The sequence below is a fragment of the Schistocerca gregaria genome, chromosome 3 (assembly GCF_023897955.1).
Source record: "Schistocerca gregaria isolate iqSchGreg1 chromosome 3, iqSchGreg1.2, whole genome shotgun sequence".
NCBI lineage: Eukaryota > Metazoa > Arthropoda > Insecta > Orthoptera > Acrididae > Schistocerca > Schistocerca gregaria.
In genome coordinates, this window is record NC_064922.1 from 936,089,429 (window position 1) to 936,105,643 (window position 16,215).

Consider the following 16,215-nt stretch of genomic DNA (forward strand, 5'->3'; position numbering starts at 1 on the left):
CAACAGAGCATGCACAATGTCGGCACTAGTACAGTGTATATCCACCTTTCGCAGCAATGCAGGCTGCTATTCTCCCATGGAGACGATCGTAGAGATGCTGGATGTAGTCCTGTGGAACGGCTTGCCATGCCATTTCCACCTGGCGCCTCAGTTGGACCAGCATTCGTGCTGGACGTGCAGACCGCGTGAGACGACGCTTCATCCAGTCCCAAACATGCTCAATGGGGGACACATCCGGAGATCTTGCTGGCCAGGGTAGTTGACTTACACCTTCTAGAGCACGTTGGGTGGCACGGGATATATGCGGACGTGCATTGTCCTGTTGGAACAGCAAGTTCCCTTGCCGGTCTAGTAATGGTAGAACGATGGGTTAGATGACGGTTTGCACATACCGTGCACTATTCAGTGTCACCTCGACGATCACCAGAGGTGTACGGCCAGTGTAGGAGATCGCTCCCCACACCATGATGCCGGGTGTTGGCCCTGTGTGCCTCGGTCATATGCAGCCCTGATTGTGGCGCTCACCTCCACGGCGCCAAACACGCATACGACCATCATTGGCACCAAGGCAGAAGCGACTCTCATCGCTGAAGACGACACGTCTCCATTCGTCCCTCCATTCACGCCTGTCGCGACACCACTGGAGGCGGGCTGCACGATGTTGGGGCGTGAGCGGAAGACGGCCTAACGGTGTGCGGGACCGTAGCCCAGCTTCATGGAGACGGTTGCGAATGGTCCTCGCCGATACCCCAGGAGCAACAGTGTCCCTAATTTGCTGGGAAGTGGCGGTGCGGTCCCCTACGGCACTGCGTAGGATCCTACGGTCTTGGCGTGCATCCGTGCGTCGCTGCGGTCCGGTCCCCGGTCGACGGGCACGTGCACCTTCCGCCGACCACTGGCGACAACATCGATGTACTGTGGAGACCTCACGCTCCACGTGTTGAGCAATTCGGCGGTACGTCCACCCGGCCTCTCGCATGCCCACTATACGCCCTCGCTCAAAGTCCGTCAACTGCACATACGGTTCACGTCCACGCTGTCGCGGCATGCTACCAGTGTTAAAGACTGCGATGGAGCTCCGCATGCCACGGCAAACTGGCTGACACTGACGGCGGCGGTGCACAAATGCTGCGCAGCTAGCGCCATTCGACGGCCAACACCGCGGTTCCTGGTGTGTTCGCTGTGCCGTGCGTGTGATCATTGCTTGTACAGCCCTCTCGCAGTGTCCGGAGCAAGTATGGTGGTATCAATGTGTTCTTTTTTCCATTTCCAGGAGTGTATTTTTATGTATTCGCCGTGGTACGGATTTTATGTAGCCTTGATGGGTAGCTTAAATCGCTCCATGTGTGTTCAAACCAACTTTAATTCTGTAGATTCTGTGAGTGTCCGTAGAACAATCACACAAATACCGTCAGTGAAAGAGATATGCATACTCGAAAATAAACTTTGTTTATTTCGAGAGGGTGATTCAAAAATTAATTCAACTGGTCCTTGGGTGCCGCCTACTTAGCTAAAGTGGCAAAATATGATTAGGAATGTCATACGTTAACTACCACATTAGTAGTGAGGGCATGGTATTCTTTCCAACATTGAAGACAACGTAAAATTACGGGCACTAGAAAGTGTTAAGAATAATTTAGAGGGCAACATTAATCGCAAACACAGTAGCTACTTGATCCGGTTTTGAGTTGGATGTGTAATTTTTTAACGTGCGGCGCGGACTGGCCCGTGAATGAAGAAGCAACTTTCAATAATGGAAGTTCCGTTGGAAGTAGATGCAGTATATACTGAGATCACTTACTAGCAGGCTGTTTCTGCCAGCAAAATGCCTTTCAACTCGTAACTCGTGAATACACAACTCGTTATCACATCTCGAAGATAACCAATACGCGATTGAAGTTGCATGTACTAAGAAATCTTATACATTCCTCCTTTCAATTTCATGTTGCAGCTAACGTTCACACTGTAAAGGAAAAAAAAGTACTGCAACGTTTCCTTACTGAGTTTGAAGTGTAACAAGAGAGGAATTTTATTGATTCTCACCTTTCATAGTTATTCACCAGAGTTTCAAGCTTGGAATGAAACTTCATAGTTTTAGAATTTGCATGTTGAAATAATGACTAGCGTCAAAACAAGAGGCTTTTGACTGCAGGTCTTCCTCCGACAGCACGTAGTATTTGCTGCTTGGCGAAACTTGTGTGTTTAGAATATGACTAAGAGTAAAAACTCCGGCAGATCAGATCAGTACGCAGTCGCTGAAAGCCATTATTGTCCTGCTTGTCACTTTTATGAAAGGCGGCAAATTTGCTCCCAAGAAAAGCCCTGAAGTTCGTTGTGAGACTGTTTTGTCAGCAGGGAAGTTCACGTACTGATGCTACAAGCAATGTTGTGAAGCCGGCCGCAGAAATACCGACCGAGAAACTAGCAAATGCTGCTTTCGTGTAAGTTACTGACAGATTATGCAGAAATGAACTAGCTTTAAATTTTGAAGAAACACACGGCATTTATTTTGGAAAAACCTTGTAGTATGCCTGCAAAAACTTATTATATTCGGCTACTTCCGAACTTAAGGATACTGGAGTTAGTAAGGTAACATATTTTATGTATTTTCACCCACTAATGCCATATGGGATAAAATCCGCATGTCATTCCTCGCTTAGAAAAAATTATTCATTGCACAAAAGAAAACAGATTTATGTCTGTGGTTCCTTCACATATGTATTGCAGGCTTCCTTTGAGCGACTAGGAATATTAACTACGGGCTCACAGTACATCTATTCACTTTATGAAATTTATAAACAGTCCATCAGAGTTGTAGAGTAACAGATGTTCACAAGTAGAACACGAGAATGAATAATTGTTTACATTATCTGCATTGATTGACTGTTCCGTCGGCTGTTGGTAGAATATTTTATACATTATGAATGAAAACACACACAACACTGCTGTGGTATTGTACAATATTTACAATTACAAACAGGTTTTCAGCTGTTATAACGCTATCATCAGGTACAAAAATCAGTATCTGGTGCAGTGAAATTTTGTTGGCTCAAAAATTTTAAACTAGTGCATCTACAGAGTATCTCCGTTACAGAGATAAACATTGTTTAATGCTAGAATTGAGAATAAAACAAGAAAGATTATTTCATTGTAAATGCGGTTTGAGATTATTTAACTAATTTAGTATAGACAAATTACAACAGTTGTTCAAACAAGCAAATAATTGAGCAGTAAACTTTGGTGACATATTCCAAATATGTGGTACAACAAAATAATCTTGTCTTTAATAGATCCTAAATTACAAACAGATAAGATATAATACTGATATTAAGCAGGTGAGTGAAGAAACAACACTGATTATACAAAGTAATTTAATTAGTGAAAATGTCTTGGATGTTCAACAGAGATGTGAGAGCAGATTTGGGGCGGAGAGAGGGGGCGATTGCGAGTTGTGGATCGATATATTTTTATTAATTTTGGCGGGGGAACGAGATTTATAAGAAAGAAAGTGGGAGAAGATAGTAATGGTAAATGGAGCCCTAAGGTTTTTGGAACGTGGTAGTTCTCTTGTAAGGCGAGGAAGTGTTTTTTTTTTTTTTTTTTTTTGTTTGTTTTGTCTTACGATTTCATTAAATGAAACAGCAAGTTTACTGTTACCAGTCGCCGTTTTATTTATTTGCAGTTGTCGTGTTGTGAACATCAGGAATGCGGTAAAACATCAAGTCTCTAACATCACTGCGGCCGAAAAATTATCCTGCAAGAACGTGACCAACGACGACTGAAGAGAATCGTTCAACGTGACAGAAGTGCAACCATTCTGCAAATTGCTGCAGATTTCAGTGCTGGGCCATCAACAATTAGTGTCAGCGTGCCAACCATTCAACGAAACTCCACCTATATGGGCTTGAATGCACGACACAAAGCTTTACGCCTCGTATGTGCCCGTCAACACCGATATTGGACTGTTGATGACTAGAAACATATTCCCTGGTCGGACGAGTTTCATTTCAAAATGTAGTAGACTGGTACGGGTATAGAGACAGCCTCATGAATCGATGTACCCTGCATGTCAGTAGGGGACTGTTGAAGCTGTGGAGGCTCTGTAATGGTGTGGGGCGTGTGTAGTTGGTGTGATATGGGACCCCTGATAGGACTCTGACAAGTGATACGTACGTAAGCATCCTGTCTGATAACCTGCATCCATTCGTGTCCATTGTGAACTCCGACGGACTCGAGCAAGGACAATGCGACACCCCACACATCCAGAATTGCTACAGAGTGGCTCCAGGAACACTCTTCTGAGTTTAAACACTTACGCTGGCCACCAATCTCCCTAGACAGGAACATTATTGAGCATATCAGGATGCTGGGCAACGCGCTGTTCAGAAGAAATCTCCACTCCCTCGTACTCTTACGGATTTATGAGCAGCCCTGCAGGATTCGTGGTGTCAAATCCGTCCTGCATCACTTCAGACATTAGTCGAGTCGATGCCACGTCGTGTTGTGGTGGCCCTACATATTAGGCAGTTTAACAGTTTCCTTGTCTCTTCAGTGTATTAGACACTTCAAACAATATTTTGTCAATAAATCCGTCTAGATAGCTTACTAAAATTTCTTTACTTATTGCGACGTTTCGGCTACTGCCATCACGCATCAAAAAGCTAAGAACTTAGAAAAGAAAGCCGTGTGTCAGTACTAATACCTATGGCTAATACGGGCAACTGACCAAATTAGGCGTAGAGTTTAGTACTGACAGAGAACCTTCTTTTATAAGTTCTAAGCTTTTTGATATTTGATGATGGCAGTAGGCGAAACGACGTAATAAGTGAAGAAAATTTAATAAGCTATCTAGACGTTTTTATTCACAAAATATTCACTATGATCACGGCCTCTACAGGAGATGAATTTCCTTTATTAATAACTTCAAACGATAATAATAGTTGTTATTGGTCACATTTTATGCAGATAGACGAAACCCGTTGCACTGACATTGGCCTGCAAATTTGGAGAAAAACGAAATATTTTTTGCGGATATTCGCTGGCATACCGGTGGATACCCGCATCGGCTCAGGCGTTTACCTACTGAGCAATTTCTGCTGAGGGTATCTGCGGATGTACGCATCGACGCAGACCTCCGCAACTGCCGAGCAGCAAACCAGCCTGGTTGGCGTAAGGCGAGGCGGCGGGGGCGGGCGGCGGCGGTGGCTGCCGGCCGTCCTTTGTTCTGCGTGCGGCAGCCGCGATAGCTGCAATCACCGTCGCCGCGCCAACTCTCCTCCCTCCTCCTTCCTTCCGCCCTTTTAATCGGAGTTCTTTTGTTTCAAGTGCTAAGTGAGCTCTTTGTTCAGTTTCCTGCAGCGGCGCTTTTTCCCTAGAAATACACTTAAGCAGTCCTGCTCCAAATTAACCGAGTAGTGCTGTGAATGCTGGTTCTAAGACAGGTTAAATACCTGAAACTTCTCACACCCGTGCTGCGGTAATCGTGGTGCTGTAGATGTTGCTTGATGACGTTGATGATGACACATCGTATGGTGTTAAAAATACACTAAAGTATCTACAGTCAAATTGAAATAGGCAAATTTGACAACCAGTCAAGAGCACTCGGGATTACTCGGTGTTCTATTGTTCGCTCCTCCACTCCGCAATCTTAATCAACACATGAAAGGAAATCTCCCTTGATCCGTCTTAAGGCTGTTCAGCTTCGACTAGGTTTGGTGCACAGTTGGAATTCCTCAATCTTCTTTGTTGTACCTTGAACCAAGGGAGCGTTGTTGGTTGGATGTCCGCTCGAGCGTCGTCGCCACTTGGAGGTGACGACGACAGAACGTACCGATAAGGATGCAACAGCTTGCGCTGCCTAATGTGTTCCAAAACGCCGCGCAAAAAAGCGTGGGCTCCCATCTAGGATTCTGTTGGTGATAGAAAGGTAGGGTCAAGTGGTTTGGGTAGTCTTTGGGCTAGCAACCATCTTATACCCAACAGAAGGATCGTCTTAGAGTCACTATCCTACAGAACAGAGTCAAAGTATGAATATTTCACATTTTCTCTTTCTTAGGCAAATGGAGCAAATTGGTTGGTTCATCTCGTGTTTGATGTAGCGTATGATGAGCCTTAAGGGCTCATGCGGAAACATTATTGGCTCAGGGGTGGTTGCTTAGGAACCCCCCCCCCTCCCCCAAAAAAAGCCCTAAGTGCTTCCAGCAATCTTGTGAAGTAGATTCACTCATCAGTCAAGCTTCTTAGAGAATTTGATGCATAATTGTTTGAATGTTAACGACAGATCCAGAGTGGTTACTAGATGTATTGGGTTGTAGTCATGGGGTGCTTGAATGCAGTCGAAAGGCACATGTAGCTTCCTTTGCGCTTCTTTATTATTTAGATGGTATGCAGTAACCCCAGTTTTATTTACGCTAGGCATGAAATCTCCACTTATGGAAGTAATGACTCAAATTCGGCACATCACTTGTCACCATTTTCTCACAGTGCTTAAGATCTTCACTCCGGAAGACTGATGATGGCTCGTCTGCGTACTGGATTTTCATCGAATCCGTATCTGGCGTGTCACAGATATACAGTTTCAACGGAATGGTAGCCAGGGCTAAAGTAGGCCATTATTTAGAGTCCTCCATTGCTAGATTGTCCATTCAGAAACATCTTATAGTGGCGAAGTACGATGATGACGGATTTAGGATACTCAACAGCATTTTCATAAGCGCCCTGGAGTATCAGCATGCATATCTTGATGTCCGCTCTCGCAAGCGAAACTGTTATGACGATACGCCAGGGACAAACATTAACACATTTGTTCAAATGTCTGGCTGTGCTGACAGAAGTATGTGGTTCGTGACTGATGAGATCAGTTTGACTGCAGCTGTCTCGCCTTTTAAAAACCACCCATCTTTGTAAAAACGTTCTTATGATTGGTTCAGCTAATCTCGCTAGTCAGTGTATTACCACATTGATCGCTTAGGAGCATGCAGATGGGATAGAACTGGTACGATGTGGTCATTGACCCACCATCGCTGACGTGTCTGGAAGTGAAGAGTCTCTTGTGCCAGTCGATTGTATGGAATCGGCACAGTAACATGGATCAGATACTTGGGTACGTGAAAGAATGTCGGAATAGAGCTGTCGTAATTTCTCTAGACGACACCGTGAATAATTTATTGGTGTATCAATGTGGACTTTCTAATCTGGCTACGAAGAATGGTGTAACAATCGCAGCCACATAACACTGCTTAAGAACAGTGGTCGAAATAAGGATCCTGACTTATCAGGGACTGGAGTAGAGGTGCGCACCTTATGAATGAGAAATCTATTCCAAACCTAAGAGGATGCAGCTCCATCTCAACCAGCGACCAGCGGGGTATTCTTCTGTTGGAAAGTGGGGAAAGGGCATAAAAACCGCATCCATGCTGGCCAGCACACCGACCCTCGTCGTTAATCCGCTGGGCGGATTCGATCCGCGACGTAGTTCCACGTCTCGGAAGCGGCGCTTTTACACGCATGGCTATCCAGGTGCCCACTTACAATAAGTTCTACCAGAAGTAGTTTCCACAAACTTCGCACGTTGGTGGAGCATCGAACTGGAGGAGGAAATTGTACGTCAGTGGACAGTGTCCTGTTCCTGTTCAATTAAGTCCATCGCTGTGGCTGACGTGTGGATGACGGATTTCCTTGAACGCAACTTGCTGTGCACCACCTCCAAATCACTCTTCTTCCCATTCTCACATGATCCTTCTGTCCGACAGAGTGGTGTGACAGCATGCTGGGGGGGGGGGGGGGGGGGCGGTACACTTGGTTTTTTGTGTGCGCCTCGCGAGAGGACGCGGGTGGCTTGCATAGTAGTTACACCGAAAGGGGAGGCGGGCAGTGGCGTACAGTATCAGATTACCTTTACTGTGCCAGACTAGCAGTGACCACACATTGGCAGAGCGAATAAACTACTTCGGCAGCTTTCAGATTTTTCCTGGGTTAAAAATAAGCGGGACAGTGCTTCTGCACAGTGTTGGCAAGTGAGACGTGAAATAGTTTAATAACTTACATTCCCGCTTATATCGCCCGTGACCTTGTTTTTATTCACTTAGTGTAAGCGTGCACCATATAAACTCCATAACTGTTAGTCTGTGGATACAAAAGCAAAGGGCTCTCTTTGGCTCACCACAGTGTGCACAGCAAGTTTCATGAAAAGATTCAATTTAGAGAAAAAGACTGAAACACCAAGAGGGATAGCATATAAGTGTTGAAACATTATTTCGCCAGTTTAGGATGTCACATTTACTGCTACAGTTTATTTAAATTTGGGGCAAGCACTGATAATCTCATCAGTGTTTAAAATGACTTTGAGGAGAAATTGGGTAACATGCTTTATTTATGATACGTGATATTTGTGATATGCAACAAGTTTACAGTCATCGGCAGTCCAGTGCCGGTGTTAACGCACCAGGCGAGGCATAAAGCTGTGGGTCTTGGATTAAAGGGTGCACGGGTGGGCCTTCTGCTCCGAAAGCCGATATCGATGATTCGTTGAATGGTTCACTCTGTGACACTTGTTGATGGCCCAGCAATGAAATATACAGCAATTTGCGGAAAGGTTGCACTTCTGTCACGATGAACGATTCTCGTCAGTGGTCCCGTTCTTGCAGGATCTTTCCCCGGCCGCAGCGACGTCGGAGATTTGGCGTTTTACCGAGTTCCTCGTATTCACGGTGCACTCGTGAAATGGTCGTACAGGAAAATCGCCACTTCATCTCTACCTCGGAGATGCTGTGTACCATCACTGGTGCACCTACTATAATACCACGTTCAGACTCACTCAAATCTTGATAACCTGGTATTGTAGCAGCAGCAACCGATCAAACAACTGCGCCGGACACTTGTCTTATACAGGCGTTGCCGACCGCAGCGCCGTATTCTGCCAGTTTACATAACTCTGTATTTGAATGCGCATGCCTATACCAGTTTCTTTGGCGCTTCAGTGTAGTACCAGATAATTTTCGTACAGTGGTCGTACCTCAACTGCTGGAAGAACACGTGACTTTAAAGTATGACCAAACCTATTGAGCAGTACGTTGAGAAAACGAAGAATTCATATTTTCTGGCGCGCTAGCGGGAACGGAACGCTGTGGCTTTTTCATGAACCCCGTGAAAGTTGAAAAAAACTACCAGTGTAAATAAAGTGCATTCCCTCTTGCCGGAAAGTTTGAGATCCTTCCACGTGCACCCTGGGAAGGTCCTGACAGTGCGTCTTCTTCTAGGGACGCGAGTCTACCGCAAATTACGCCACTTACGAATGCTTCTTGCGCTGATAACAAGCACCATCATACTGAAACACATCACCCCTGTCATGCAAGGCAGCTTACATGTCGAGGCCCAGAACACTGTTTCTTGCCAGTCACATGTAGGCAGCTCTGTAAAACAGGCTGATTTGGCAAGCCGATAGTGTTCCCACACAACATGGCTGTCGTGCAGGGCAGCATGTGCAAGGGCTGGCTGTGCCCTTATCGTTACACCTATGGAGCAAGGAGATTATAAAACCCACGGTACTGATACTTCTGAGGCCTGCTTTTTCTGTGCCAAATTTGGTTGCCATTGACCCAGGAGCGTGGGAGGAAATCACACACACACACACACACACACACACACACACACACACACACACACACACACACACATTATATAAAGCAAAGACTGTATGTGCGTGTGCGTGTGTCTTTGGTTCAAATGGCTCTAAGCACTAAGGGACTGAACATCTGGGGTGATCAGTCCCCTAGACTTAGAACTACTTACACCTAACTAACCTAAGGACATCACACACATCGATGCTCGAGGCAGGATTCGAACCTGCGACCTTAGCAGCCGCTTGGTTCCGGACTGAATTGCCTAGAACCGCTCGCCCACCGCGGCCGACGCTCTGTTTTAGTATTTAATCCCTGCAGAGATAAGTCTAACAATTACGTTGAGAGACACACTTTAGACACATTGCTGTGTCTGCCGACGACAGTATAAGGAAACAGGACACATTGATGAAAGGTATGCTATAAATGATGGTCAATAATTTTAATAACATAGCAGCAGTCGTCGAGAAAGTTACTAGAACAAATGATACACTGCACAACTTGCAATTAGCCCATAAATGGAAGTTACCATAACCAAAAGAATACACAACGTGTATTTTGTCGAAGGAATATAACAGAGAAATTGCTCTATGCACTGCATTCGTTTGCCAGTGCACATGTTTTCTCATGGTAGAAGTAAACAAGAACACAACGAGATTGCATTTGACAGTTTTTGTGTGTTATTAATCAGAAGCGAGGACTGTCGCATCGAACTACTTCTGTTCCTCTCATGGAGCACATTTGCAGTTGTACACACTCCAGAACTTAACGTTTATCTTTAGTTCTCCACAGTCTCACATAACGTTGCTTCGTCGGAGCTTGTATGATCCCGAGAGTCGGTCATCTTTGCTCTGTCAGTGCTCCTTTACAACAACGTCATACACTCAACTTCTGTGCTAAGTCAGAGGTTCGAGTCCTCCCTCGTGTGTGTGTGTGTGTGTGTGTGTGTGTGTGTGTGTGTGTGTGTGTGTCCCTAGCTTAAGTTAGTTTGAGTAGTATGTGAGCTTAGGCACCGATGACCTCAGCAGTTTGATCCCATAAGACCATACCACAAATTTCCAAAATTTTACTAAGTCGAACTAGCCTCACGTTTCAGTTAGAGAGAACGAGTCGACGAGTACGAAGCAACCGCAGTGCCACCGTTCTCCGATTCGTCACATTTGCGAACTGTAGTGGGAAGGAAGGAAGCCACACTTTGCGACGTGCGCTTGTTGCTGCGCAAAACGCTGATGCGGCACCAAATCTTTGGCTGCTCCTGTTTGCATTACTCAAAAGCCCATTTCCGTGTATAACGGCAAGTGATTAGGCCCTGGAGAGCCCTTTGTTTCGAGGTAGTTACGTTGCTGTCCTCTGCAGTTCACGGCGCGCAGTAGCGCACCGGTGATCGTATCTCGGAGAAGCCAGATAAGCGGCAACCCTCGGATGCTGTCGATAAAGAGTAGTTAGGTGATGGTCGGCTTTAACGCAGGCAGGCAGTGCGCGGGCGCGGCGCTCGCTCGGGATCGATCCGGGCGTGACGTCACGGGCGCTCCGCCCCCGCCTCCCGCCTGCCGCCTCCCGCTGGCCGCCTCCAGTCGGCCTCCGCGTCGCTCGCATCCCGCGGGAGCTCCGCGTGTCGAGTAAGGCTCCGGTCCAGTCGATTCGTTCTCCCGGCGGCCAGTGTCTGCAGCAGGCGTGACCTCCTCCGCCGGACCGGGCTCCACACTCTCTACTCCCGCTCTGTACTGCGTGTGTGCGTGCGCTCTTAGAGGTTCCCAAGTTTCTGCAGTCGACGTTCGGAATGCGTCTCCAGAACTCAGAGCACTAGTCGAATAGTAGAAGAGGCTACGCCCACAGACTGGAAAGGCTGTGCCTTTGTTCCAGCCGTTTCCTATTCATCGTGCTGCGGCCGGTCAGAGGCACGCTCGACGAAACTGCTTTCTTTCCAGGTGTGTTATCGTGATTGTTGGGTGGATCACTTCACTGGAGAGACAGATTTGGTGTGCAGCATGTGTGTGTCTACCTGCCGATTCGCAGTGGCAGTCCCTGCTTGTCACAGTGGAACTGATTAGCGTAGCGAGAGGGTCTTGCTTATTAGTCTCCACAGTTCACGGCCGTTCCTTCCACAGGTACCACTGCCAGAGAAATGTTGTCACAGTCGACGCTGCTGGTCTTCAGTGCGATTTCTTCCTCTGTATAGGGGCAACACAGTTATTTCAAACACTTCGAGAAATGACGCCCGCCTTAAACGATGTATGTCTCTGCTTTCCTCCGCTGTATTGTATAGCGAATCAGTAATTGGAGGAAGTCCTATTTCGTTGCAGTGTTAACCCTACTACAAATTATTCTCGAACAGTAACGGAGAAAGGGAAGTTGTAATGCCCTGGCGCTTTATCATATATAAGTTGAAGACCGTAAAACACTAGTTACTACGCACATAGACGCAGCATTTTGATTAGTTCCCCAAATGGAAATTTTTAGCTCTTCAGACCTTCCACAATATAGTGTCGCTGGTGATCATTTAGAGTAAATTTCTGAAAATGTGACCTAGTATAAGACCATTGTATAACATTTGCGATGTGTTCCGACTGTAAACTGTTTTACGTTGTTTGAAATGCACCCTCTACGAACTGACTGGAGCGGCTGCGTCTGTACTGTCGGTGAAACAATATGTACTTGCATAGTTCGTTCTTGTCTCGCATTGACGCACTGCTGCAGCCTCAGACTTTTCAGTGTGACCACAGGTTTACGCCCAGACGTTAACTATAATGCATAAGATTCGTAAGCAGTTTTCGTTGGCTTTCTCTGTCTTTTGAGGCGTCGCTAACGCATTAATGATAGCTCTTGCCGCATGTAACAATACCATATCTAGTGCATGACTCTCACGAGAGGATTCAGCTTCGCTTTGCATACTGTTCTTGTAAGTTAGATTTGTTGAGAAAGTAGCTACGGTGGCGCACAGAGAGAATTTCTTGTCGGAGTACTGACCTGTGTTAATTATTAGTGCTACGGAAACGCGAAACAGGCTTTTAAGGAAAACTCAAACTATATTCTGTTTGGGACGGTGGACGGGTTGTTGAAGGACAAAATTAAAACACTTGGCCTTAGATTAATCTGTCAGTGTGTTGACGCTTATCCAGCCGACACATGTGACTAAAGTTCATTTAATTTCACGTTTTGCCGAGCGTGTGTGCTCTAAGGGTACCAATAAAGGTGTCGAAGGTACTCGCGGAGATCTCACAATCATTGAAATTTAGCATTTCCATTATATCAGCGCCGGCTTGCGATGATGCTACGTTGCCTTTCAATCATATCCGCTCCGAGGTTACACAAACGTTGTTGCAGATGGGAAATCCATCTGACATGCAGAGTACGCAGTATTGGTCTCCATTACAGCGTTTACTGAAGAAATCTTAGTGTTACCTTTCATTTAACTCCTGCCTTCAAACATTCATTTTGAAAACATTTTTATCAACAAATTGTATCTATAAGAGGCGACAAAATTTCGGTTTGAGTGCGTTGCTGCTGCATATATGCAGTGTAGCGCGACTCCGATGCGGATATATAAGCACTTGGTTAGGGATTCTTTCCGACGAACGCGTGGTGACTGCGGGAACGTGAAAAGCGACGACGTTATTTCCAAATGCGTCCAAACAGGACTAAAGTGATGTTACTTTTTTGGGAGGGGGAGGGGGCTGCCGGTGCACAAACACCGGTAGACATCGATTGAAGAAAGTAGAAAGCCAACTGCGACAATGGGTGTTGCTGCTGCTCTTCCATGGTAACGCACATTCCCATATTGCTAATGTGTTAACAGAAGTTCCGCGAACTCAAGCCCTGTAGTCCTGATCTCTCTCCATGTAACTGTCACTCCTTCGATCCCTTAAAAAGGACCCTGATAGGTCGAAGGTTCCTGTCGGACGACGATGCGCAGCCGGCAGTTCCGGCTACTGCACGGAGCAGGACACGGTGTTCTACCGAACGGGTGTCTTCAGTCTGGTGCGTCGGTGGGGTGATAGACTCAGTGCCCACGGCTATGTTGCCTAATTGGCATTCCCATTCTGGATAGCACTGTCTTTGAATGGAAACTCTTTGTTCGCCCCGTGTGTTTTTAACGTTGTCCACAGTTTTACTGTAATGGATATAAATGACAAACGGCAACAAGTCCTTCTCCCAGGCTCTAAATCGTACGTATTGCTTTCCATTTTTCCTTTCCCATTCCTCGTATGAAATTTTGAATTGTTTATCTGCTGCTGCTGGCCAGTAATATCTCATGAGTTATGCTCCACCTTCCAATTCAGTTTCCTTTTGCTAGGTACAGCAACGAAAATCGGTTTTAGACATACTTTGCGTAGTGCTGCTTAGTGGTAAAACTACGGGCGCTCCACCAGTTTAGCTCATGAATACACGGATTGATAGTTCAATATTATCCCCTTTCTCGAACTTTCTTATGACGCGAAAAAAAATCCAGATTATTGTAAACGTTTGATTTACTGTGCAATGTCATAAATCTACGTTTACATAAATATGTCGGTGGGTAGGCAGAGGTTTTGGAAAATTACTACCCCAAACAATGGATTGTAAAATGTTGGTAACTATTTGAAATCTGACCATTCGGCCTTGAAATGTCCTATAACTTCTTAAAGTCAGTCATGTATTAATTTACGTGGTACAGTGTATGTTTCTCTACTTAAAGACATGGGGCAATTTTTTTGTGTACTGGTACAAAAAAGACTGTAAGAGACTAATGTCCAATGGATCATTTCCAGGAAACATAGATGGTATCCCCGGATGTAGACTTTATTGTTGATTAGTCACTTGGAATGTTACCAGTCGTCCGTTGTAGCTGCTGAAATTTCAAGACGGAAAAACAACAGTGGGATATTATAGATATAGCCATTTAGTTAGCCTATAAATTTTTTTACTGATGACACCAGCGAAAGTCTAAATCATACAGTAATACCCGGTAATTCATGGCAACTCGGCAAACTTTTTTTTTTTTAAAAAAGAGGATTACTTTCCAACAAATTCCCTGCTCGCCCGGGTACAATAGTTTCGAAATCATAGGCAGTGTACCGCGTTTCTTTTGTTCGTAGTAAGGAAGCCTTTGACTTCCCATTGTCTTTGCATTTCCTGTACCTTTCACGGAGTACGAGACATAAGCAAAACAGTAATCGCACTGATACAAAGAATAAAATACGGAGGCTTCTCTCGCAAAGGTTCTTCTCGAAGAGATATTCATCTTTATCGAGCTTTTTGTACACTTCTGTCTTTTCCTACCTTCAAGGAAATCCTTGTTTCATATCGTTTGCGAGTAAAACACCAATTGTTGAAGAACATAATAAGTATAAATCTGTGAACAGTGAAGTTTTTATAGTGGCTGTATAGTAAATACAAACTTTAGAGCTGCTGAACAGCAATTACGAAATCAAATTTACTACACAGTAAACAAATCCGAATTTTTGTGTGTTAAAAATTAATTTGTGCTTTGATGAGTAGAAATTTGAGTATTGACATGACGAGCAACTACCACTTGTATTCTTCGTTGATCCCAAGTTGCTCGACATTATTGGAACCAAATTTATTCATTGTAATCCAAGATTTGATATCACCTACAGGACTTAAAAGTTACCTGTTCGGCATCTTAATTGTCATTCGATTTATAATAATTTTTTACAGTAAGGTACATTTGTACTTGAAATTTCGAGAAGGTAAGTACTGTAAGCGAGTGTAAGTACAACTTTCGAGTACTTCCAATCCAAATTTGAATCAGAGACGCTAGATGAATGTGACTATTTACAAGGCGGTAATTATGCAGACGGGGGGTGTCCAACGTTTTAGTTTACCTGCCCCACGTTGGAAGAAGACGATTATTTTTAGACAGCTCATAAAATGGTTAACACTAACACGCCGATTAAAAAATGATAGAGAGAGAGAGAGAGAGAGAGAGAGAGAGAGAGAGAGAGAGAGAGAGAGATTGGGGTGGAGCGGGAGTTTAGAAAAGAATTTTATCGTAAGTTACCATAACGTAGATCGTGTCATAGATACTCACTTCTTGGGCCACATGTGGCCCGCTGGCTGCGCGTTGGACAGCCCTGGTGTCGACAGTCTGGAGAAGAAATCAGCTGCGGCCGATCCAGACTCTGGGGGTGCGTCTGCTTCTTATGCGTCATCCATTCATGGTGCACATTCTGCTATACGTGTTTCATTAATCAAACTAGATCAGTTGGACAATGACGGGGCAGAAATTCGAACCACGGCCTATCCACAGAAAATATATTGGCACACGCCTTGAGTGATTTATGAAGATAGCAGAAAACTAAGGCGTGGTTTGTTAATCGGTTGTTTGAATCTCGACTCTCCCAAATGAGAGTCCAGGCGCCTTATTGCTTGTAGGTTTTGTCAGAAATAGCCACCAGCTGGTGCGGACTAACGGAAGCAAACACCTCGTACCGCGGCAGGCTGGCCGTGGGGGCTTCGCTATGCTAGTAATCTCACATGTCGAGGGAGCTAAAATCGGAGCAAAATAGACCAAAACGTACGCTGCGCGCAAGTCCTTTTGACGTGGATTTATGCTGAGATGCGTTTAAAACCGCGGCGACTCACTCTTAGAGGCAAT

At 45.3% G+C, this 16,215-nt stretch overlaps 1 protein-coding gene across 5 annotated transcripts in view; it reads left to right on the top strand.

Annotated features, from left to right (window-relative positions):
- Positions 1 to 16,215, top strand: part of LOC126355833 (transmembrane protein 47) — a 361,809-nt gene that overhangs the window by 243,963 nt on the left and 101,631 nt on the right. The window contains exon 1 of one of the 5 annotated variants that reach the window (XM_050006284.1): positions 11,456 to 11,545. The exons of the other annotated variants lie outside the window; for them this stretch is intronic. The gene's annotated coding sequence lies outside the window, so the exon portion shown is untranslated. Of the gene's footprint in view, positions 1 to 11,455; positions 11,546 to 16,215 lie in introns of those variants that run through there. 5 annotated transcript variants of the gene reach the window in all.